This window comes from Thamnophis sirtalis, unplaced genomic scaffold, assembly GCF_051295495.1.
Source record: "Thamnophis sirtalis isolate CommonGarterSnake01/CBP01778 unplaced genomic scaffold, rThaSir2_p1.2 scaffold_11, whole genome shotgun sequence".
NCBI lineage: Eukaryota > Metazoa > Chordata > Lepidosauria > Squamata > Natricidae > Thamnophis > Thamnophis sirtalis.
In genome coordinates, this window is record NW_028261391.1 from 20224118 (window position 1) to 20250320 (window position 26203).

The window sequence follows — 26203 nt, forward strand, 5'->3', positions numbered from 1 at the left end:
TTTCGTATCTATGAGACTGTCAGAATTTTCAATTATAAATCCTTGTTTGCCACAGTTATAATTTACTTTAGAGGAAAACTTCCACTGAAACTGGATTTTTGCAGTCTCAGAAGAATAATGTATTGTTTAGCATTGGGAGAGAAAGAGTGGAAAATCAGGGAGTTTAATTATTTATCAAGAATTGATATAGATTAATTTTGGGGAAAAAATATGGCATTGCATTTTATAGGCTTGTTTTCACTACAAACCAATACAGCTGCTAAAGAACTCATGGGTTGAACTTAATGCATTTTTCATCTCTCAGCAGAAGTTCCAGCTGCAATATGAGATAGCCTAATTAATTTAATTAATTACTTAAAATTCATGTCTGTTTTTCTCTATATTCTGAAACAAAACAGTATTATAATTTAAATTACAAATGATAAACATGGCAATCTTGAGTTAGTTCTATTAAAATCAAAAGCAATTATAAGATTGATTGAAACAAATATGTGTAGCTCAAACTGTGGGGAGAGGGGAAAAAAATCTAAAGGTCTAAAAGTTACCATTAAAGTTAATAGTGAGGCACAAATGATATTTTGAAAAGTTCCACCAAAATTTTACATGAAGAAACTGGGTGAATGAACCTCAAACAGAGGTCCCTTTAATGATAAGGGTAATACTTCTACTGAAAAAAGCCAAATGGAATTTAGTTAAAATAAAGGAAGCCGAAGAAAGGGCAACACTAAGAAATAAAACCAATGATGCAATGAATTGCAGATCATTCAAGCAAAACCCCATTTTGATTGCCTTGTACATAACTAAATGCACAACTTACCCCAAAAGAATTTCACTAAGCTGTCATCTTCTTCAAAAATGTCTACCACAACACCTCTTTAATGCAAGTGACTTTTCTGATTTTTACTATTATTTTCTTCTTTCTGATTTCAGGAAAACAATTTGGTTGGGAAGTATTATTCTTTAGCTAGCAAATACAGTTTGGTTTTCTTATCACTCATCCAAGGAAAATTGTAGTGAAATTGCCATATGCTCCTCTCCATCACAATGCCCAACGATATAGCACCACCTAGCAAACAATAACCATAACTGACTTTAAAAATGCAAAGAGGGCCAGATCTGCTTGGTACTTGAAAAAGACTTCCATAACAAATTTCAAGACAAAAAGGTAGACAAGGGCATTCAAAGAATAGAAGAAAGACTTCCATATTGTTACTGGGTAAACTTTGTAGGTTTGTCCATGAAGTCACCAACAATCAAGTTTCACTCAATTTTATTAATAATTGTTTCTACATGTATCTCATATTGGATTCCAAGACATTTTAAGGCATCAAATTGACTATTCTTATAGCTGAAAATACAAATTATCTGCAAACTGTAATAGTGAAAGTTGAAGAGCATAATGAAAAATGGGACTAAGATTAAATATAAAGATAATCCTAATGAAAACAGGAACAGCAATTAGCCTTTCAAATGACAGTGAAGATATTGAAGGTAATATTGTCTGGGTTTTAGAGTTGACTATAGTTGAACATATATTGTTAAATAAATATTGTTAAATAAACAAATACTCCCATAAATTATAAGTTCTCATCAAACTGTAAGCAATACATTTGTGGGATACATTATACAGAGGTATTTATACCTAGACTATGCACATTGATCACTTCTAACCCAACAGATGCCTTTACATAACATGCATCCCATGTTGTAGATGTAGATGTAGATAAATTTATTTATAGGCCGCCCTTTTCCCTGAGGGGACTCAGGGCGGCTGACAACGTATAGGGAAGGGAGTACACACAATGACATATAAAAACAGTACGTAATTAAAAATAGAAGCAACATTCATCATTCGGGAGGGGATGGATTATAATCTTTAACCCCAGGCCTGATGGGATAGCCAGATCTTGAGGGCTGTGTGGAAGGTCTGGAGGGTGGTGAGGGTACGAATCTCCACAGGGAGATCGTTCCAAAGGGTCGGAGCTACTACTGAAAAGGCTCTCCTTCGCGTAGTTGCCAGTCGACACTGACTGGCGGATGGAACTCGGAGGAGGCCTAATCTGTATGATCTAATAGGTCGCAGGGAGGTAATTGGCAGGAGGCGGTCTCTCAAGTAAACATGGGATGCATGTAGAACCAATGTAGGACCAATGCATGTAGGACCAAAGTTGGTTAAATATTTTTGTGCCTTAAAATTCATCTTATTGGTTAGTTTAGGATTCAATATATTGGAACTTAAATAATGCAGCTTAATAAAGCTTAAGTGCACTGTGTGAATTCTGTCACAAACCAAAATGCTTGTTCTCATCTATCCAGAAAAGACATCTGGATGCTTTTGCAAGTTAGAAACTGTTGAAATATTTCCATCCAATTTAATCACATACTTTCATTGTTGTTGCTGATGATCATGACGAACAATACATTTCTGGAGTTTCCACAAGAGAAGGTGTAATTGTTTGCCTTGCCATCAACAACCAGAACAACATATTTCCCCCTTAATTAGGTCCTTAGATTAAGCCTGATTTTGTATTAGCATAGTGATGTTTGTAAACAGTAGCAAATGGTTTTGTTGGCATACAGCATTTGAATGTAATGTAGCTATTCTCCAGCCAGACTGGCAAAATTCCCATGGAATCCCAAAGCCTTTGTTTCCTCTCTTCAAATACCTAAGTGCTATTCTCATCAGACAGAAAAGATAGGTGCTAAATGTCTTGTTTCCAGTTGTTTGATCGAGAAGATTGATTCCCTTAGTGGTGACATTTGATATTTATCAAATGTACTTATTTTTAATCATGAGATCTACATCTGTTGAGGTAAATAGGATTAGAAAAAAATGTTCTTTCTTCACTTGTATTTTCCTTTTTTAAAAAAATTAAGTATTTTTTTTAAGTACTAACAGAATTGGAAGGTACCTTGGAGATCTTCTAATCCAACCCCTGCTCAGGCAGTAAGCCCTATGCCATTTCAGACAAAAAGTTGTCCAATCTCCTCTTAAAAACTCCCAGTGTTGGAACATTCACAACTTCTGGAGGCAAATTTTTCCACTCATTAATTGTTCTAACTGTCAGGAAATTTCTCCTTAATTTTAGTGTCAAGCCTGAATCCGATAGGGTTGTGGGATTGTTTATAACATGGGTTATTCTCACATGAATTCAGTTTGACACAGTCAGGAGTTGAAGGGGTGGGGAGAGCTGAGGTGGACGGAGTCTTCAGACAAAACAACATAGCTAGTTGATGAGTCAGATACATTCCAGCAGCTGGCTGACCAGAGGATGAGGAGTGAAGTCATCAAGCAACCAGCTCTCATCCTGGTTGGACAATGTGACATATTATTTTGAAAAGTTGAGAAACTCTTACTTATGGTAGGGTGAAAAGTCTGGGAACTTTTAGTACTGGCTTTCCACCACTTAGTGCCAAGGTGGTGTATCTAAATAAATTTGTTCTTTGAGGAAACTGAATGTTTCGGAGTTCGGCTCGTGATGGGTGCATTACTTAGAACCTGATATCTAAGTTGCTTTTCGCCTTGATTAGTTTCCATCCATTGCTTCTTAACCTGCCTTCTGGTGCTTTGGAAAATAAGGTGACCACTTCTTCTTTGTGGCAGCCCCTCAAATATTGGAACACCGTTATCTTGTAACCCCTAGTCCTTTTCATTAAACTAGATATATCTATCGTATTTTTCAGAGTATTTTTCCTCAAAAAAGAGACTGAAAATCTGGGTGCTTCTTATACACTGAATGCAGCATTTTTTGCCTCCTGAAACCCTGCCCCATTCACCAAAATGGCCATGCATAGCTTTATGGAGGCTTTCAGAGAACTCCTGGGGACTGGGGAAGGCAGAAATGAGCAGAAATTGGCCAATTTTTTTGCTCATTTTTACCCCTCCCCAGCCCCCAGGAGCACTCTATAACCTTCCTAAAGGCTATCCATGACCCTATTTTTATAAAACATGGGCCCATTTTAACAAAAAAGGGGCACTCTGCAAGCTTCCTAAAGGCTATTCATGCCCTTTTGGGGGGGAAATGGGCCTGATTTTGCAAAAAAATGGACCATTTTTGGGAGGTTTGCAGAGTGCAAAAACTTTTTTTTTATTTTCTTCTTTAAAAACTCGCTGCGTCTTATACTCCGGTGTGTCTTATACTCCAAAAAATATGGTAATTCCAGCAACTGTTCTTCATAGCCTCCAGTTCAGTAATCATCTGTGTTGTTCTTCTCCACACTCTTTCTAGAGTTTCAACATTTTTTTACATTGTGGCGAACAAATTTGCATGCAGTAATCCAAGAGTTGTTTTACCAAGGCATTATAGTAGTAGTGCTGTAGAGCAGTTCTGTTGTTGCCTCAAGGGTGCACTGTTACTATGGGTTAGATCAGTGGTTCCCAAAGTGGGTGATACCGCCCCCTGGGGGGCAGTGGGATGACTTAGGGGAGTGCTAAGAGGCAAGGGGGGCACAGACGGCAGAGAAGGAGCCGTGCTGAGGCTACAGCTTTAGCTGGCCAGCCTGCTATAAATGCCCCTTCTTCATTGATCTACTTGATACTACCACTGCTGCTTCTCGTTGCTGCGGCGACTTAAGCAACAGCAGAATCGATCCTAACTACCAATGACCTCAATCACCACTCAGCAAAAGAGAGAGAGAGAGAAATAGAGAGAGGGAGGGGGGGAGGGAGGGAACAAGCCATCACCCAAAACTACTGGAAACTAGAGCCAGGAGTTAATGCCACCAAAAAGGCTCCTCTGATGCCGTAATAGGAGAGGAGAGGAAAACAGTTCTGATGCTTTTAGAGAAATGTCTCAACCTTGGCAACTTGAAGATGTCTGGACTTCAACTCCCAGATTTCCCTAGCCAGTATTCCCTGGCTGGTGAATTCTGGGAGTTGAAGTCCAGACATCTTCAAATTGCCAAGGTTGGGAAACATTGCACTCTGCTAAGTGACTTAAAACCAGTCATTGGGAAACTGGTATCCCCTCATCAAGCCCATCCATCACATTAAGAATTTACTGAACAGTGAAGTAATTACTAAATTTTACTGAGTTTACTAAGTTATAGTTACTAAGGTTCTTGATAAATGACTATCAGACTTTGAAAACCTGGTATCACTGGATCATGTTCAACAATTTTGTTGAATTAATATTAACTAAAAAGGTTTTTAAATTGGATTTTGAATAAATGTGCAATTAATTGTTACAGTTTTGAATTTTACTGTTACTTTCTTCCTCTCATCGTGCAAACCACCCAGTCACATGACCCCACCAGCCATACCCACCAAGCCACACCCACAGAACCAGTAGTAAAAAAAAATTGGATTCCACCACTGGGTGGGAGGCACTGAGGATCAGTTTGTAGCACCAAGGGGGTGGTGGACTGAAAAAGTTTGGGAACCACTGGGTAAGATGCTACATGTACCAAAGAGGTAGAGTTTGATTCTAGTAATACACCTGGCATGTTTTAGATTTTGACTTACTCCCTTCCATGGACTCGCCTGTCCATAACGCCAACCATCTCTGAAGATTCTTTCATGGACCAAGGCTTTCAGTACTCTAGCTCTATTTACCACATTAAGGCAGTGTTTTAGAAAGTTGCTTGCCTTGAGAATAATTGCACACCCAAGGATCATGTGCAGAAAACTCTAATAGCACTAATCATATTGATTAGTGTTAAAATTAATCACATGCATGTAATATGCAATTAAACCAAATAAATATTTTGCCTTGATTCACATACTTGCTTGACCTGGCAATACCAGAATAGTCCATATTCTCGTCACACCACCCAAAGATTAAGCAAACGTAAAGTCATCCTTGCTGAACTTCTTAGGCAGGTTCTCTTCACACATATGTGTGTAGTTCTCCTCACACATATGTGCTAATTGTTCCCGACTCTAAGGGGCGGTGCTCATTTCCGTTTCAAAGCTGAAGAGCCAGGACTGTCCAAAGACGTCTCTGTAGTCATGTGGCCATCATCACTAAATGCCAAAGGCGCAAGGACCTTCCCACCAAAGGTGGTCCCAATTTTTCTACTTGCATTTTTTATGTGCTTTCAAACTGCTTGGTTGGCAGAAGCTGGGACAAGTAATGGGAGCTCACTCCATTAAGTGGTGCTGGGGATTCAAACCACTAAACTGCCGACCTTTCTGACTGACAAGCTCAGCATTTTAGCCACTGAGCCACTGCATCCCTGATGAACTTGATACTAATGTTAAAAACATAATGATAGCTCCTCTGCTAAGCACTGCTATGTACTTCTTAACTTGTCTTGCATGACTATCAAAAAACAATACCTTCTAGTTGCAGCATGATTGCTTTATTAATTTGTTAGATGTATATCCTATCAATGTATAAGAAATATAGGGCAACATATTGTGTCTTCCTTTAATTTTCTCAACAATTACAGTTAGGTTGAAAATGCTGCATTACCACTGATCTTCTATGGCTTTGGCTGGACTTGAAACAGAATCTCCCCAATACTAACCTAACCTTCATATTATTCTTGTTCTCTGTTGATTACTCATCTCATGCAAATGTATTTCCATTTATTTTTTCTATGCTATCATTGGATTAATTATGAGATTGATTAGTTATTCTGACACCATATAAGGCACTTATGGCTCTCAAAGGTTCCCATTAGAAAATTAAGAAGCAAAAGTAGAGGCAAAATGCCTTCAAAATTAAGCCAGCATGGTGTCACTTGAAAAACCCTCTTTCAGTCTCATTGGTATTGAGAGTCAATGGGATATATTGGTGTTGGACTAGGAGTGAGGCAAAAGTTTTATTCCACTTTTAGACAAGGAAGCTTACTGAGTGATTTGGTAGACTCATATCTTTATGTCAACCCATTTTGACATGATGCTGCCATGGGGGGAAATGGGAGAGGAAATGAAGGACAGCTTTGAGCTTCCTAATGAAAAGTAGAACTTGAATCTAATGAGTAAATAATGTTCCAGTTACTGTCAATCTAATTTGTATAACAGGGATTGTGGTGATAAAAATTGGAAGGACAGCACAATCCATGACTAGATTGCAAGTAGGGTAGGCATTTATTCTTAATTGTATTTTTCATTATAATGTACATTTTTTTTCTTTTTGAAATGTAAGCCACCCAGAGTCATTGTGACTATAGGAAATAAACAAATAAACAATTTAAGAACCACAAATGCATACATGTACATATCAATAGTTGACTCTATTCATGACTAGAACATATGAAGTTAGACAGTCAGTCTGATATTTCTCTTCTTTATTCAGGGAATATACAAATGCCCCTCTCCCTAAATTCCAGTGGGCCAAGTGGTTAAATATGATGAGTTAATTAAGTGAATTAAGGTTGTTAAGTGGTCGAATAAATTAAATATAAATAAAATATATTTTTATTTGGACATATGCTGGCTTTTACTATAAATATTTGATGGGAAAAAGTGTGATTTTTTTCTGATTGCGTGATATTTTTGTCTCTTTTATATTTTTATCATAAAATATTCAATTTTTCCCCTAGATCCTTTATTATACAGTATATACAAACATACATAAATACAGCACCAATACACACACACACACACACACACACACACACACACACACACACTGTACAATCATATATACCTAGTTACATTGTTATTATTCCTATACAAATTGAGTCTAAACAGATTTGTGTGCCTAATTGACTGTATTTACTTTCTGTAGTGATAGTGGCATGATCCTTTAGAAGGACAATGAAGATATTTTTCTGTATTGTTATCATTCTCTATCCATCATAGAATAAATGAATCTTGATAATTGATATTCACTGATTGCATTGTCCAGACAAAATCTACTTTGTAAAATGACACTATCAGAAATCAATAATATTTTTTTAGAAACAAAATCTGGCAAGGTTACCATGAATAATATTAAGACATATTTGGATAACGCATGACTAGTAAAAGAAATTAGAATCTCTTGATGGGGTTTTAAAAAAAGTAATATTAGCCTCCAGGTCTAAGTTTTGATTCATAACAAAGCAAATTGAGAAGTAGTTTGCATCAAAATATGATTGGCATTATGCATTTGAAGGAGAATGTCTAATCCCATTGAAAGGGATGTAATGGGTAGAAATGGCACATCTATAGATGTGCATCTGAATAATGTCCACAATTGAGTATTATGGAAAGCTGAGGTATTTACTTTTATTAAGTTCTAGCAATAGCAATAGCAGTTAGACATTTATTTATTTATTTATTTATTTATTTATTTATTTATTTATTTATTTATTTATTTATTTATTTATTTATTTATTTATTAATTTATTTATTTATTTATTTATTAGGCTTATATACCGCTTCATAGGGCTTTCAGCCCTCTCTAAGCGGTTTACAGAGTCAGCATATTGCCCCCACAATCTGGGTCCTCATTTCACCCACCTCGGAAGGATGGAAGGCTGAGTCAACCTTGAGCCGGTGAGATTTGAACTGCCGAACTGCAGATAGTAGTCAGCTGAAGTGGCCTGCAGTACTGCACTCTAACCACTGCGCCACCTTGGCTCTTGGCTTCTAATCCTATTATCTAAACAATTGCATCCCTTATCACAATTTAGAAACAAAATTTCAGAAAAGAATGTGGGATTAGGAAAAGGGGTTTCAATTTGGAAGTTGTAGAAATTTCTTGGTCATTCAGGTTAACCTTGGCCTATATAGGAAGATTTATATGCTAACTGCTAAACAGATTGACTTCTGCCAACCAAGCAGTTTGAAAGCATGTAAAAATGCAAGTAGAATAAATAGGAACCACCTTTGGTGGGAAGGTAACAGTGTTCTGTGCACCTTGGCATTTAGTCATGCTGGCCAGATGACCAAGGAGATGTCTTGGGATAGCGCTGGCTTTTTGACTTTGAAACGGAGATGAGCACCGCTCCCTAGAGTTGGGAAGGATTAGCATATATGTGCGAAGCGAACCTTTACATTTACCTTTTAAACAGATTGAAAAAAAAAATATTTTTCCACCTGATGAACACAGGACGGGACTTTTTTTTTTTTTTGCAAAAGAAAAAGGAAATAAGAAAATAAGAAATTTACAAGAAACAAATGCAAATTGTAGTGAAAGTTGAAAATTTATATCCACTACCATAGTATTTCAGAGAAATCTAAATTGATGGCCTAGATTGAGGTATTTGTTGTTTTACCACTTTTGTATGGCATATAAAAATGTACAAAAACTATAAAAAGTGTTGTGGAACTTTTAAACAATGGAATTATTTTGGCATCAACAGAATGTAAAGCACTAACCATTATTGGCTGGTCTGTGTTGTTATTTTTCTTTCTGCATTCTTTCCTTCTTTCAGAAGAAGGATTCTTATTCTCAAATTTTTAAAGTAGTCATTCAGAGATCAACAGGAAGGATCAAATCAATGTCTCCCTCAGGCTGAGAATGCCTGGGATTGTATCTCCAGATGTACAACTTAGCAATAAAAGAGGAATGATTGCAGCAAACATTTTGTTGATAGTGGAAGCCCATTAGTGAATTGCTCTTTTCAAGGAAACTGAAGTGATTGTTATAAGATAGTTCTTAATTCCAAGTGAAATCTTTTTTATTTTTCAGACTCCATGTGTTTGTGTTTCTTTCTGACATACTTTGTTTGTGGCAGGTCTATATTCTTTTTAAAAAATGCTGCTGGACTTGAGGCTAGTCCTTTACTACATTAGAAGGGACCTATGGTCATAGATGTTTTGGAGTTTTAATGTCAGTGATATGGGACACAGTGCCTCTGTGGCTAAGACGCTGAGCTTATTGATCAGAAAGGTCAGCAGTTCGGCGATTTGAATCCCTAGCATCGTGTAACAAAGTGAACTCCGGTTACTTATCCCAGCTTCTGTCAACCAAGCAGTTTGAAAGCATGTAACAATGCAAGTAGAAAAATTAAGAACCACCTTTGGTGGGAAGATAACAGTATTCTATGCACCTTCAGCATTTAGGTATGCTAGCCACATGACCACGAAGATGTCTTCAGACAGTGCTGGCTCTTAGGCTTTGAAACAGAGACGAGCATCACCATCTAGCACATATGTGAAAAGGAAACCTTTACCTATGTTAGTGATTCATATGATTTTATTTATTAGGCTGAGTTTTAGAGGTTTGCAACCTGAGGAGAACCCCACAGCATCAACATTAGAAATGACAATGAAATTATTGAAATGGTGGATATTTTCTGCCATTTAGAATCAACAATCAACAGCATAGAAACATACCAAAGAAATGGACTACAGACTAGAACATGGTAAGATAGTTATGAAAGCTTTGAAAAAAATAGTCCAATATTAATATCAACAAAAAAATAATCATGTATGCAATGATTTTTCTATGAAAGCAAAAAATGGATTTTGAAAAAAACAGGATAGAAACTTTGGTGTTGAGGAAGACTCTTGAGATTCTTGGGTAGCCAAGGCAATAAACAAATGGATTATAGAACCACTAACTCAGAGTTCTCAATTGATGCACAAATTATCAAACTAAAATTATTCTACTTTGGATCCATGAGGTGAAGATTCAGCTCTCTGAAGAAATCTTTAATGCTAAGAAAGGTCAAAGAAAAAAAGACAACAATCAACAACATAATGTTTCAATTCAATTATGATTATCTATATGTTGTTGGAAGGACCAGATTGGAAGGATTATCCTGGAGAAAACCTATTTGGTTTCTAAGAATAGACAGTGATGTAATGGCACATGATCAGTCAGGAAAATGAGCAAGTGTAAGAATGTTCAATGGCTCTATTCATTTTTTTAAATATAAATAAAAAATTATATGTTGAGTCAGATCTCAGATAAGCTAAAAACATGCCAGAACACTCTGGTGTCTGGCAATCTGATATTGTCTGCCTACAAGTATCCATCATTTACTATTTGTAGGTGTACATGAGTTACCATAGTTGAATCCTGGGCTTCATTCCAAGCCCCAGCTGCATCATAGATATTTTTGGGATCATCAAGATAGCTATGTGTTAGATCCAAAGATCATGAACTTGAGAAATGCCAATACAATAAACATTTTCTCTTAGCTTCTTCCAGTCTTGAGAGATTCCAGAAGAGCATTGTTTAACCTTAGTTATGTAGCAAAAAATATTATTTATTTGATTTTTATCCCACTTATATTTTGGTCAATATAATACAATATAAAAATATGTACATATTGAATGCTCCCATTACCTATGTTCCCCACATCATCAACTTGGTAAGATGGGTTACACCAGGAGTATCAAACTCATGTCATCACAGGGGTATCATATGATATATTGGGACTTTTTCCCCTTTGCTAAACCAGGCATGGGTGTGGCCAGCACATGATGCATCCCGTCCACAGGCTGTGAGTTTGACAGCCCTGGGTTAGACTGAGAAAAAAGTGTCATGCTCAAGATTCAGATACTCATTCTGAACTTTAAAGAATGTCAGCAGAATCTTTGTAATATCAGCCTGAACCTTTGTAAGATGCATATATACCATCCAGACAGAAAGCCATTATTTTACACACACACACACACACACACACACACACACACAAATACAGGCACCATCACTAGAACAGGTAGATGATGACATAAGTCCAGTCAGTCCCCATATCTGACCAGTGGAATGAAAGTTAAAATGTTTTAGGAGTTTCCTTGTCCAGTGAAGGAATAAATCTCCTGATTAAATGCAGTTGACTGTGGTCTGACTTAAGCTTTGACCCATGATCCTTTGTTGGAATTAAATGTTTGATCTTTGTTTTTTGTGTATTTCTTGGTTTTTTTAATCGCTTGTGACATTCTGACCTCTACCTGACAATCCTAACTTGGTTCTCAGAATCTTGGAATGGATTTCGACTATTCTTCTGTGTACTCTGTTAAAAGCAACCATTCAGCACTCTGTCAAAACTGTTTTCTCTTAAAAAGTGGTGGAGGAAAGTCCCAAATGAGCCCTCTTCCTCTGAATACATTGCAAGTCAGCTAGTGTGAAACTAGTTTATCCACTTGTGGTGCACTGATGCAACAAATGCACTAGTAACTGTTAGCTGCCAGAACTTCTACTGTGTTCATAAGATTAGCTTTCCTGGCCTTGCATGTTATATGCTAAATAAATACATCTCTTAAAAATCTTCCTTTTAGATACTCTGTTTTTGGTTTGTATTCATTATCTCCTGTTACCTTCTTGAATAAACTACTAATTACTATAGCAACAGTGTGTTTGTGATGTGTGCATATACACACATGTGAATGCATTTGAAATGAAAAGTGGAAAAAAAAGTAACTGGCCCAAAGACACCTAGCTGAGTTTCATACCTAAGGGAGGACTACAACTCACAATATCCCATTTTCCAATCCACCACATTAGTCACTGCACCAAGTTTCATCTTGATGCAATATGTTCTTTAATGATATTTTTCAACTTAATTTTAGATAATTCTTACTATGGGATTTTATTGCCTACCCGACAACACAGCTCCTTGATGATGGGAAGAACCATAATACAAGGGCAACAACAGATGAAGTGATGGCATAAACATGCAAGGTCAGATTTTTTTATTTTTTTTTTTGTGATTGGAAGTTGAAGAGGGAAGCTTTGGCAAATTTACATGTTGTTTTTTTAAAAATGTATTAGATCTTTATTTACTTCATATTACAGTTTCCAGATGTTTTATGATAGTATTTCAAAACAAAAACAAAAAGTAACAGTTTTTAGCAATGGCCAGAGAAAGTTTCAGATTGTTGGTGTTTACTAGAAGATATAGCAAATAGAATCAAGTAGAGCAAGCAGAAAAGATTAGTTGCATACCTAGCCTCCTAGATCCAGAACACACATCTATGTATAAGGACATAGATTATGCCTTTATCTTTAGTAAGAAAAATAGGGAGGTAGATGGGGAAAATATCACATGAATGATTCAAAGATTTCACTGATCTCTTTCCTATCTGCAATTTCAATCAAAAGGGTACTCTCAGGTATACATTCAGCTGTCTTCTCCAGTTTTTGCATAGCCATAAATTCATTGAACATCTTGTTTAACTTTTCTATGTTAATTTTAAAAATTGTAATGAAACTGCAAAATGTCTTGATGTAAATTTCTCCATAATTTGAAGGAAGCTTTAAAAATAAAACTTTGACATTTTTTTATCTCTCAGAGACCCAGATCTAATCTTCTCTGCAACTGTATACTTTCTTTTATGATATCCATCAAACAGTTTTGAGATTCATCATTAAGCTAGGAGTTAACTAGTGATTATGCCTGATGAAATGAAATGATAGCTAGCTGTAGGTTATAAAAGGACAAAGTCTGGAATTGCTGGAAGAAAGATGACATGAAATTGTTCAGAAAATGTTCTTTATCCTCCTAGAAAAGGAAGAGTATGTCACACTATTTTACTTGAATAGTTTTCTGTTACTTGTCTGCTGTTCCCCACATCCATGCCTAATCCTGGAACATTTCAAGGTCAGAACATTGGGGAAGATGCAGATTAATGGCTAGGGTGGGGATTATCTTGAAAGATATTTGCTTCCCTTAATTTTATAGGTAATTAGAAAAAAACTCCATAGCAGATTTTCTTATGACATCTTCCATGCCAATGGATTGTTATTTGAGCCAATTTGGTCTAGTGGTTAAGGTTAGAAACAGAGGCAGCGAGTTCCAGAATGAAAGTTAGAAAGAAGGAGGAAGGAATATTAGATATATTTTCCATCTTCAGATATTTATAAAAATAATGAAGGTGTGAAAATAGAATAAGTAAGCAATGTTTTATTTTTTACATGGCTTTATTGAGAATTTCATTCGATCTAGAAATTCCAAACTCACCTCGTAATTTCAAACTATACTAAACTGGATTCTAGGGCTCATAAAGCAATTAGGACTGTATACGTAGCTGGAACCCATCTAAATAGACAGAGAGAGAGAGAGGGAGGGAGGGAGGGGGGAGGGAGGGAGGAAAGGAGGGAAGGAGGGAAGGAGGGAGAGAGAGAGATATGCATGCATACATGAATAAAGTGCAGGAAAATACTTCTCCATTTGATCATTTGTTTGTATGTTATCTCAATATAAAAATGCAAAAAGATGTGTCTCTCAGTAAAAAGACTTTATATTTTGATATCTGGATTTTGCAGTTCTGATCAAGTAATGGGTTATATGTAAAAAATAAAGGGGGTATCCACATCACACTATTATAACTCAATATATACTAAATTGCAGTTCATTTCCCCTTGCAGTTGGTTTGTTTTCCTTCTTTTGTTAGTTAATTCAAAGCCTCTTTGAACCTAAGCAGGTATAAATCCACCAATTTTCATTCAAACCGAAGAAGAATTTGCTTTTGAACTCTTTCAAAGACGAGATTTTGATGAAATTTTCAAGGGTGACTTTAGCTTTGCCTTGCTTATTTATGATGACTTGTTTAAGAGCTGTGTATAGCACTGCTGTCTACACAGTGTATAGTAATTTTCTGTGGAACTTCAGCCTTCTTGACTTTTTTGAATTTAATTAAATCCCAAGGGAATATTTCCTTACTTTGGATGCTTTCTAACTGGGAAATGTGGATAGTCAAAACAATTTGAAATGATGGAAGACTGCAGAACAGAATGCAACAGTGGTGAAATAAGTTTAGGAACAGTATGGGAAAAATGAAATAAATTTTCAAGAACTCTGAAAATAGAAGCCTCTTGCAGGCCAATAGGAATGTGTGAGTAACTGAAAGGAAAACCTGAGGTCATTTACACAGGTAAAAAAGTAAAATACCTTTTGGTAATTGTAAGTGAGATTTCTCTACAGCACAAGATTCAGGGTTTAAAGGGGAAAATAGTTTTTTGAGAACTTAAAAGAGCATATTATATTAAAGGACTCAAAAGTTCAGTTGTTCCAAAGACCTTCCATATTGTGAATGTGGCCAAACCCCCAGATTTTCTTAACACTCAAGACCGGGGATACGTTTCTGCTGCCTAATCTAATGACCTGAATCCTAGGCTCTTTGGCAAGTCACTGTAGTGTGATTCTCATTTACTGTAAACCTGGCATTTCTTGTCTAAATGTAATGGCAGGTACATTAGATGTGAGTTATCCATTCACCTCTAATTTTCAGCTTCACAATCAACAAACCACTCTAAGTAATTAAGCAGAGACATTTTTAATAACAAATGATTTAGTGTTGCCTGCAGATTATGGGATGCTCCCATCTCCGTTAAGAGAAAAATGAAGAGAGTTAAAAAGTTATTATTTTTCTTTTCTTTCTTTTCCAAAGGATTAGAAATATAGATCTGTGCTTATCACCTTTTAGGTTTCTCCAGTTTAATGATATATGAGGTTTAGTGGACATTTTTTCAACCTGCGAGAATGTTTGCATAGCCTTTTTCACCTTACTGTTCCTCTATTTTATTGTAGGTGTCAGGCCTGCAGCCCATCTTTTCCTTTGGATCTTTGGCCTGCCACACTTTTTATTATTCTACTATGCATTTTCTATTGTGGTAAAATGGGAGTGGGGATTGTACCGAGTTAGATGTTACGTAGCCATAACAAAGTTCTTTCTAGAAAGCCAAAGCCATCCTTTGTATTTACACCTCTGCACCTGATCGGAACTGGATAGGTGGAACTGCTAGCATGGCAGTGGAAGATTGGACCATCTGAAGGACTTGTGGGTGTGGTGGGCAAGATCTTGAACTTTCATCTGGGTGGGGAAAACCGGGAAGCTTTCAGATTTGGGTTTTCCCAGATGTGCCAGCATGGCTCTCTTAATAAATTGGAACTTTGAGGAATGCTTTGCCTCAGACTCTGATTTAATTTTGTATGCTATTTGGAACCCTGGCAGTAGGATCTGATGCCCAGTTTTTAGTTTCCTTCCATCTGAAGCTTAGTCTGAAGGGCATATAAATTCACCATCTGATCAGATAGAAAACATTGCTAACATCCTGGGGCATCAAGGTTATAAACAGCATCTGTACCAAGCCTACTATGAGTCTGTCATGTGGGAGAGGCAGGGAATGTTCCTTACTATGAATAATTATTAGAATATGCAGTAACTATCCCCAAGAACATTTGTTCTAAATATTATTACAATGCTGTGCTCACTGAAGCCTCCAGCTCAATACTTCAATTACAGAAACAATAGAAGAGAACAGTGCCTTGAGTATAGTCTGATGTGTGTGATTATACTCCAAAGGGTGCTGTTATTGTTAGCTTGCATGAGAAGATCAGTAATCATAGAAACCGATGAATGTCTTAAACACAGTAGCCTCATTACAGCCAAGCAGTTGTTGGCTGAACCTGGCTGGCTAGATAAATTCATTGAGGATTTTCCTTGACCCAGGTTTGGAGTGTGGGGGGAAATTAGAGGTAATGGGAATTGCTTTTCATCTTGTAAAGTCCCAATCCAGTAAAGAAAAACAAAAATAGCTTATTGCTTTAAAAAAAAACCACACAACAAAAGCAATTCTGCAATATCCCTCTTTCATTGCTTACATGAAATGATAGTGTTTGCCAGCAATCATATTCAGCTCTAGAGGGAAGCAATCAATAAGTCACCTTTCCACACTGAATTTTTTTTCTCTTTTTATCTGATCTCCATTCCTTGATCCTTTACATTCTATATTCAAGAAGAATCCTATGCTTACTTTAGTATACAACTAAGATTGTCGCTTCAGTTCCTTGCAACTTTATTAAAAGATCTCATGCAATAGGATCAAAACCAAAACCTAATACTTACTTCTAGACCAGAGGTACTATTCAGCCAATTCTGACCAGTTCTGGAGAACCGGTAGCGGAAATTGTGAGTAGTTCGAAGAACAGGCAAATACCACCTCTGGCTGGCTTTGCCCCCATCTATTCATAGCCTCCCAAGTCCCAGCTGATTGGCTTAGTCTTCTTTTGTTGCTCTTCACAGGAGAATGGATTGGAAAGCAGGTTAGTGTGGTGGGGAGGGAATGGAAATTTTGCAGTAATCTTCCCCTGGAGTGGGGAAGAAAAGGATATTTTACAGTATCCTTCTCCTAGAGTGGGGTGGGAATGGGGGTTTTACAGTTTCCTTCCCCTGCCACACCCACCAAACCACACCCACCAAGCCATGCCATGCCCACCAAGCCACGTCTATGGAACTGGTAGCAAAAAAAAAAAAAAAGAATCCCTCCACTGACTAGACCACACTTGCTGAGGAAGACCAGTGATGGGATAGTAAAAGTTTCAAGTGTACATCTTTCAGATTACTGTGGAGAGAGAGAGAGGAGAGAGAGAGAGAGAGAGAGAGAGAGAGAGAGAGAGAGAGAGAGAGAGAGAGAGAGAGAGAGAGAGAGAGAGAGAGAGAGAGAGAGAACATGGTAAGGATTAAAAGCAAGGGGTTCCTCAAACCAAACTCCTAATGAAGTCATGCCCCTGTAGTTTATTTCCCAGTGTCACCTTTTTCAATCTTTTTATCAATTTTCCAGACAAAGGCTGCCCCAGGGATTTTTTTTTTTGGGGGGGGTTACTCTTCTATCTAAATATTAACTATTTGTATGAATTAGCCAATGCTGTTTTGGCATTAGCATTCTCAAGATCCACCAAAATTGCTTTGTGCTGCCATCTGCTGTGACATATTAGGAATATTTAAACATAACATATTAGGGAAATTTGCAGATTTTTGTTTGTTTATCTCTGGTTGTGTTCATATAGGAGATTTGCCTTGATTATGGAATTTATCTAGTTTTGGAATTTGCATGATTCATCACATCATAAAGTAACCAAGCAGGCTACAGTTGTACAACACACACTCTGCTTAGGGAAAGAGACCTGGGAGATGAAATCAGACAAACTATCTGACTGCTAGGTTTTAATTGACCTATTAAATATGTTACATTAGCAGAGCAAAGTGAGTGTTAGCAATTTGCATTTGTTTTTCGCAAGATAGACTATACCTATTGACATGAGCAAGAGGTAGCCTCATTAACATATACCTAATATGCATACGGGCACATGCATCTTGTGTACATTTATGCATTCATCCTTTCACAAAATAAGTATCTGTTTCAATATAATATGGCTTTGCAGTGCTGCAGGTCTTCATATGCTTACCCACCTCTCAATGTAATTATATCCAACACATATTAAAGCATCATTTCAATCCTAGCTGGAACTTTAAACAACACCAAGAGCCATTAAATAAATATTGAACTAAAGAAAAATGAACTCTCCATGGTGTCAGCTGAAATCGGCAGAATTTTGCAAAGATGGGCATTTTGATGGCATAACAATAATATGTAGTTGACACAGATACAACATACAATCCCAAAATGGTAGTTACCTACTTTCTCAGACAAAAAGCCACTACATTTTACTCTTATTAAACTTCTATTTTTAATGAATATTTTTCCCAAGGAAAAGAAGAAAGGGGATCATCAGTTTTTTACATCGAGTAAATTGATTTGGAAAACATAAAGAGTTTTTGCTTAGAGGGAGTGTGGATTTCACAGCATGAAACAATGTTCATTCAGGTCTAGCTCATCAGCTGAACAAGACTCTTAACACTCAGAATTAGTTAAAATCAATAGGCAGGAAAATAGCATTCTCTTTTGCTCCCATGCTATTACTAGTGGCTCTGTCACTCCCACCACTAATTCCCTTTTGAAAGTGCATAATAGTCACCATTTAACATGCTACAGAACCTTTATCTGCTGACAGTCACATGCTAAAACTGTAGAAGTAAAATGTAGCATCATATTGTGTGAACTACTGTGAGCATTGTGTCCCAAGGCAAAGCAAAAGTGACAGCACCAATGACAGAAGGACAGACGAGGTCACTGAACAGGTGAGCAATCAAAGTTGAGGCCATGTAGGTCATTCATGAATGTCACCAAGTTCAGACCCTCAACATTATTCAACAAGTTAATAGAAGCTAACATATAACCTCAGAAGAGGAGGTTCCTTGGTAAAAAAGGAAAGATAACAAAATCATGAAGAACCCACCCACCCCCAAAGTTAGACTCATTGTTAGATCTCCTTGCATCAACTTAACTCAAAGAACTAAAGAAAGGTATGACTAAAATGTACATGTAGGTAAATGGAAGAAATTGTGAATGAAAGAGATTACTAGATGAGGTATGCATGGCATTTTTGGACAAAAGAATCAAGAATGTTGTTGTGAATATTATGGAGCTAGATTTGGTAGACAAATTTAAGTAGAGGACATTTTACAGTTACTCTTCCCAAATAAAGCCTATAAGTGTTGGGAGGCAAACTATGTTAGTTATATCCTCATGCTCCATTGAGTTGATTCTTACACAAAGGTATCTGGAATGTGCAGAATTCAGTCTGCTAAATTTAGGAAGACCAGAGGGGATTCTTTGATTCTGGTCAGTGGACTTATTCCTGCACAAGGCCAAACAAGAAGGTTATGTGCATGAGGTCCTAAATCCAGTTGGGCACAACAGTTACTGTTTTGATACTTTTTCTGCTTCAAACCTGGTCAACAGCGTGGCTTTCTGAGGAATTATGGGAGTTGAAGTCCATAAATCATAAAGTTGCAGAGTTTGGAGATTCCTGTTCTAGCGGATTTGGACTAACAGAATTATAGGGTTGAAATGGAGGCTTCTAGTCCAAACCTCTGTTTAGGCAGGAAACCCTATGCTAGTGGTTCTCAACCTTTCCAATGCCGTGACTCTTTAATACAGTTCCTCATGTTGTGGTGACGCCCCAACCATAAAATTGGTGTCTCGGTTCCTAAGACCATCAAAAATATGTGTTTTCCAATGGTCTTAGGTGACCCCTGTGAAAGGGTCGTTCGACCCCCAAAGGGGTCCCTACCCACAGGTTGAGAACCACTGCCCTATACCATTTTAGACAAGTGGTTGTCCAATCTCTTCTTAAATACCTCCAGTATTGGAGCACCCACAACTTCTGGAGGCAATCATTTCATGATTAATTGTTCTAACCATCAGCAAATTTCTCCTTAGTTCTAGGTTGCTTTTTGCCTTGATTAGTTTTCATCCATTGTTTCTTGTCTGACATTCAGGTGCTTTGGACAATAGGTTGATCCACACCTCTTTATGGTAGACCTTCAGATATCGGAGCACAGTTACCATGTCAACCCCTAGTCATTTTCATTAAACTAGACATATCCAATTCCTGCAACTTTTCTTCATATGTTTTAACTTTTGGTCCTCTAATCAATCTTGTTCTTCTTCTTTGTACACTTTCCAGAGTCTCAACATCTTTTTTTGTATCACACTGACCAAGACTGGTCCCAGTATTCCATGTGTGGTCCTACCAAGGCACTATAAAATGTTATTAATATGTTGCATGATATTGATTCTATCCCTCTGTTAATGCAGCTTAGGTCTGTGATGGCATTTTGGCAGCTGAAACACATTACTGGCTCATATTTAAATGTTAATCAACTAAAGCTTCAAGCTCCCTCTTATATTTACTATTATTGAACTAGGTACAGGGGTGGGTTTCAACCGGTTCGCGGCGGTCCCTGCGAACCGGTTGGTCGGTGAACCCGGAAGTAAATAACTTCGAGTTCTGCGCTTCCACGCATGCGCAGGATGCATACAGTGCCTGCGCGATCCTCCAGGAGCAGCTGGAGCGTCGCACAGACGCTAGTATGCATGCGTGCACTGCGCGCGTGCACGAGGATGCCGCCGGCCCTGTTCCAACCGAACCGGTTGGAATGGGGCGAGAAACCCATCCCTGACTAGGTACCATCAATATTTTACTTGTCAATTTCACTTTTCCTGCCTAAATTTAAAGAATCCAAGAGTCATGGTCTCTTTCCTTAATATATAACCGTAAAAATATTTTCCAGCCACGACTCCAAGTAGACCTAACCCTAACCCAAACCTTAGCTTCATTTTCTTAAAAAACCCAGCTAAGAATCTACCCATAGCATTATATTTTGGCTGTGACTCCATGGAGACTAACCCTAACTCTAATTCTTAACCTTGATTCATGTTCATTGGCAACAGGATTTCCCAATGTATTTTACTTTGATCCACAAACAACTCCAAATGAAAGCTGTCACCATCTTTTTCTTTAGAAAACCTTTAAGAATCTATGCCTCGCATTAATTTTTGGCCATGACTCCCAAGTAGATTCACTGATTCACTTGATTGCTAATATGGATGGAATGGAAGAGGTTTCATTGGTTGTGAAATTCCCTGTATTTGTTTTGGCTACCTCTACCAAATCCAGACTGTTCATAACAACACCCTTGCTTGTTTGGACCAAAAATCTATGCATATCTCATCTAGTTATTTATCCTATTCCTTGTCTGTCTGCCCATGTCACAACATTTGATTCACATCCATCTTCTGTACTTTGACTTAAGTTGAAGCATAAAGTTTAACAATCTTTCATTTTCTTTTTTAACAGATTAACAGAATTGGAAGGGGCTTTATAGGTCATCTAGTCCAATTTCTTCTTGAAAGCCTCAAGTGATGAAACCCGCACAATTTCTGAAAGCAAGCTGTTCTATTAGTTGATTGTTCTCACTATCAGAAAGTTCCTGCTTATTTCTAGGTTCAGTTTCTCCATGGTCAGTTTCCATCCATTATTCCTTGTCTGGCCTTCAAGTCCTTTGGAAAATATCTTGACCCCTTCCTCTCTGTGGCAGCCCCTCAAATATGGGAACACTGCTATCATGTCTCCCTTGGTCCTTCTCTTCCCTAGAATAGCCATTCCCAGTTCCTGTAACCGTTCTTCATATGTTTTAGTCTCCAGTCCCCTAATCATCCTGGTTGCTCTCCTCTGCACATCTTTTTTATAATGTGGTGACCAAAACTGGATGCAGTACTCCAGGTGTGGTCTTTTTTTGGAGGGGGGTTTGTTTTTTGACTTGGTTATCTTTTCTTTTTTCAATCATCCTCCTCTTCTGAAGTTGCATATTTGCCTTCATTAATCTCCTATTGAGTGATGTTGAAGGGCTGAACGTTTTTGTGGTGGGGAGTTGGAAATCTGGTGGCTGAACCCTTCTTTCTCCTCCACTGTATAGTACTCAGTGCACATGCCAGGTAGACTCAGAACAGGGATTTCTGTAACGTGTGGACAATAGAGGAGTAAAAAAAATGTATTGGCTCCTTAGATAAAGACTGAAAGTGTTGCAAATATATTTCCTAATTTTGAAGAGGAGATGGCAAAAGATAGGATGTTTCCTGTTGTTCAAAATTATTTTTGTTTCAAATTTGTCACCTACTACCTCTAGCTGCTAATGACCATCTCTCTCTTCTGAATTCCTTCTGCCTGGTAGTCATCAGTTTTGGACTACCCACTCGGTACCCATCACTAAACTGAGGAAACATTATAAAAAGAAGGTTAAAAATGGACATTGAAATATTTCTTCCACGCGAATCTCAACACTTTGAAAATCGTCCTTTCTGTTATTGATCTTGCTTAGCATTTCTTTGGTAAAATAGTCCATTGTCTTTGCATTTTTCTCTTTCACTGATGCCTTAATGGGTATAGGACTTCATTTATTTATCAAATTGAAATAGCCATGCATCTCACGGGATGGGATTTTTATTTTAGCAATAGCAATAGCAATAGCAGTAGACTTATATACCGCTTCATAGGCCTTTCAGGCCTCTCTAAGCGGTTTACAGAGAGTCAGCATATTGCCCCCAACAATCTGGGTCCTCATTTTACCCACCTCGGAAGGATGGAAGGCTGAGTCAACCCTGAGCCGGTGAGATTTGAACCGCTGACCTGCTGATCTAGCAGTAGCCTGCAGTGCTGCATTTAACCACTGCGCCACCTTGGCTTATTTTGGGCTTTTAAACCTAATATTGCTACACAGTTGTAACCGGTATGCTGTGATGGGGCCAGGTGTCCATCTCATGCATGTGCACTGCACATTCATGCATACACCACCACCCTGTGACGCTCCAGCTGCTCGGTGGAGGTTGTGTAGGTGCTGTGCGCAAATAGCCTGGTTGGCTTAAAATCAAATAAGGAACGAGGGCGGGCGGGTAAGCCCACCATAACACCATTCAGGTATGGTGGCTGCTGCTCAAAGCTACCACTGGTACACCCATACTGGGGCATACCTCCTGGAACCCACCACTGTTACTACAGCATTGCAATTTCAAGAAGAGTATCTTTTCTGCAATGCTTTTAGAACAAAGGCTGTAAAGCCGTAGAGGCATTTTATGGCTAGAATAAGAAAAAAAATGACACAGATGTGGGTTGGGGGTCAGCATGCCTGTGGTTAATCTGCAAATCACCTTTAAGCTCTGTCTGAATGCAGCTTTGCAGGCAAGGGGAGGAGTACATCAGGAGAGAATGGTTCCATATGACACTTTTGTGTCTGCAGAGACATCAATACCTTTAAATAGAACTGTTTTGCATGATAGATGCAGTTTTCATTTGAGGGGAAGATTGTAATCATAATCCTGCAAGGCAAGGCTGTTTGCAGGCTTTCTAACATAGTGCTAACACAGCATTTGGTAAATCCTGTATCTAACTAAATTTGCTCGCATAGCAATTCTTTAGAATAGATCACTAACATCAATGATTCTGAGGGTTAACACCAAGATACATGACAATAAAATGTGGCAATATATTAGTAGATATTTCAGCAATGTGTAAGGCTTAATAATAGCATTAAATTGTACAGATAATCCTTGATTTACAAACATTTGTACCATCCCAATGTTCACATGATTGCAATTTGTGCACTTGTCCACTGGTTCACATTTGCAAGGGTTACATCAGGGGTGAAATTCAGCAGGTTCTGACATGTTCTGTGGAACCAGTAGTGGAAATTTTGAGTAGTTCAGAGAACCAGCAAACACCACTTTTGACTGGCCCCAGAGTGGGGTGCGATGGAGATTTTGCAATATCCTTTCCTCAGGAGTGGGGAGGGAATGGGGATTTTGCAGTATCCTTCCCCTGCCATGCCCACCAAGCCACGCCCACAGAACCAGTAGTAAAAAAATAATAATTTCACCACTGTGTAACATCATCTTGCAGCCATGTGTTTGCAATTTGTAAGCTTCTTAGTCAGCTTCCAGCAACCATAGTAAATTGGGGGAATCCAGGTTTACCTATTGATCATGTGATTCACTTAATGATTGAGGTGATTTGCTTACTAACCATGATGAAAATAGTAGTAAAATCAGGTCCAGGAACATGATGACTCTTTTAATAGAGCCGAGGTGGCGCAGTGGTTAAATGCAGCACTGCAGGCTACTTCAGCTGACTGCAGTTCTGCAGTTCGGCTGTTCAAATCTCACCGGCTCAAGGTTGACTCAGCCTTCCATCCTTCCGAGGTGGGTAAAATGAGGACCCGGATTGTCGTTGGGGGCAATATGCTGACTCTGTAAACCGCTTAGAGAGGGCTGAAAGCCCTATGAAGCGGTATATAAGTTTAACTGCTATTGCTAATGACTCCATTGTTTAGCAACTGAAATTTCAGTTTCAATTGTGGTCGTAAGTGTAAGCACTACATACTTAGTCAGAAATATCCATCTTAAAAATTTCAGTTGAATTTATTTCCAAATATATTGGTGTGTAGCCAGAATGACTTATATATTAAACCTTGTAAATACAAGCACTATTAACATCCTGGAGAGTGTTGAAAAATAAATAGAAATAACACTAGTTTTATTAATTATGTGTTCTTCATTATTTAATCTCATACTGAGAAAACAAAAGGCTTGATGAAACTTCCCACCTTTTCAAACTAATGATTTGTAATTTTTTTCACACCAGGAAACATTTTTTTTTCTGTTTTAAAAAATACCGGTTATGTATCCATTTGGCTCTACTCAGTGTTTATTTAACATATTTAATAATTAGCATGGCTCTCTAATGGTTGATCAGCATTGCAATAAGAGCAAACTGAATGGAATTTCATTTATTGATATCATTTGCATATTTTGTGCATTTTTCTCTGTTAAAATATTATTTTGATATTAAAATCTGAGGCATAAAGAATATTCTAATTAGTAGGTATTTAATATTGGAGATATATTCAACATATATTAAATTAATTCAAGTGTATCAACTTGCGAAGCCTTCCCGACCTGCTCTCGAGTTGACATAGGCAGGGGGAAGGGGAATTGAATCTCACAGCTATATTGAGGAGTTTGCACCTCAGTCAAAACAAAGTAGGCAAATGTCAAGGTCATCTCCATGGAGATCCATAGTGGCCCGAGGGAGTGACTTCTACAATCTGTTAAATTGCTTCTGACTGATGACAAATCTAGGGAGGACTATGGGTGAAAAGTCCTAAAGGAGAAGCCTCTTTCTGAGTGAATGGAGTTAAAAATAAAAATAATAAGATGGTAGACGATGAAAATGAAATGAAATTATACTGTAAGTTGTATGCTTAGTAGTGTACAGTAAATAGTGTACACTTAGTGTACAGTAAATAATATAATATTGTAAGTACCGTAACATACACTTGGAGTTGGACAGAATTATGATGATAGGAGAGAAAGTAAAGTGGATGCTACAAATTAAGGGAAAAATGAGAAATAACTAAGAAATTATGTAAAAATGCTTCAAAAACTAAAGCTACCTGTGTGGATGGTGTACCTGGAGAAATGTTTGTAGTCCCTTCTGCTTGTTTGGTTTTCCTTTTCCTTTCTGGAGTAGTTATATGTCTTGTTTAATATGTGTATGAAGGTCTAACATATGTGTCATGAGGATTGAGTGCTTGTTTAAAGAAGTGAAAAGCTGTGTATAATAGAGGCTGTTTCTGAGCATTTAGATGGAATAAAAATTGGGCATGTCAGAAGAAGCACAAAATTAAACTGGATGAAGCTGAAGACAACATATGTATTGGAAATGGTCTTGCCAATGGCTGTAAACCAGGGGTGTAAAACTCAAGGCCAAGGGCCTGAATATGGCCTGCAGGGTGCTTAGATCTGGCCTGTGGGGCCAACCTGGAAACAGTGAAGGACTGACCCATGGTGCCTCTGCCAGTGAAAATGGAGATTGGTGGGGCCACATACTGGTGCTCCTGAGCTCTGTTTTCACTAGCAGAGGGTTGCAGGAGACCGTCACAGCCAAAAATGGAGCTCAGGTGCCCATTTTCTCTGTCAGAGCACACAGGCCATCACAGACACCCCTGTCAGCATTCCAAATATCATCCAAAATTAAATCAGAGTCCAAGGCAGAACTTTCCTCAAACTTCCAATTTATTAAGAGAGACATGTTGGCACATCTGTGGAAAACCTGAATCTAAAAGCTTCCTGGGTTTTCCCCACCCAGTTGAAAGTTCATGATCTTGCCCTCACACCCACAAGTCCATTACATG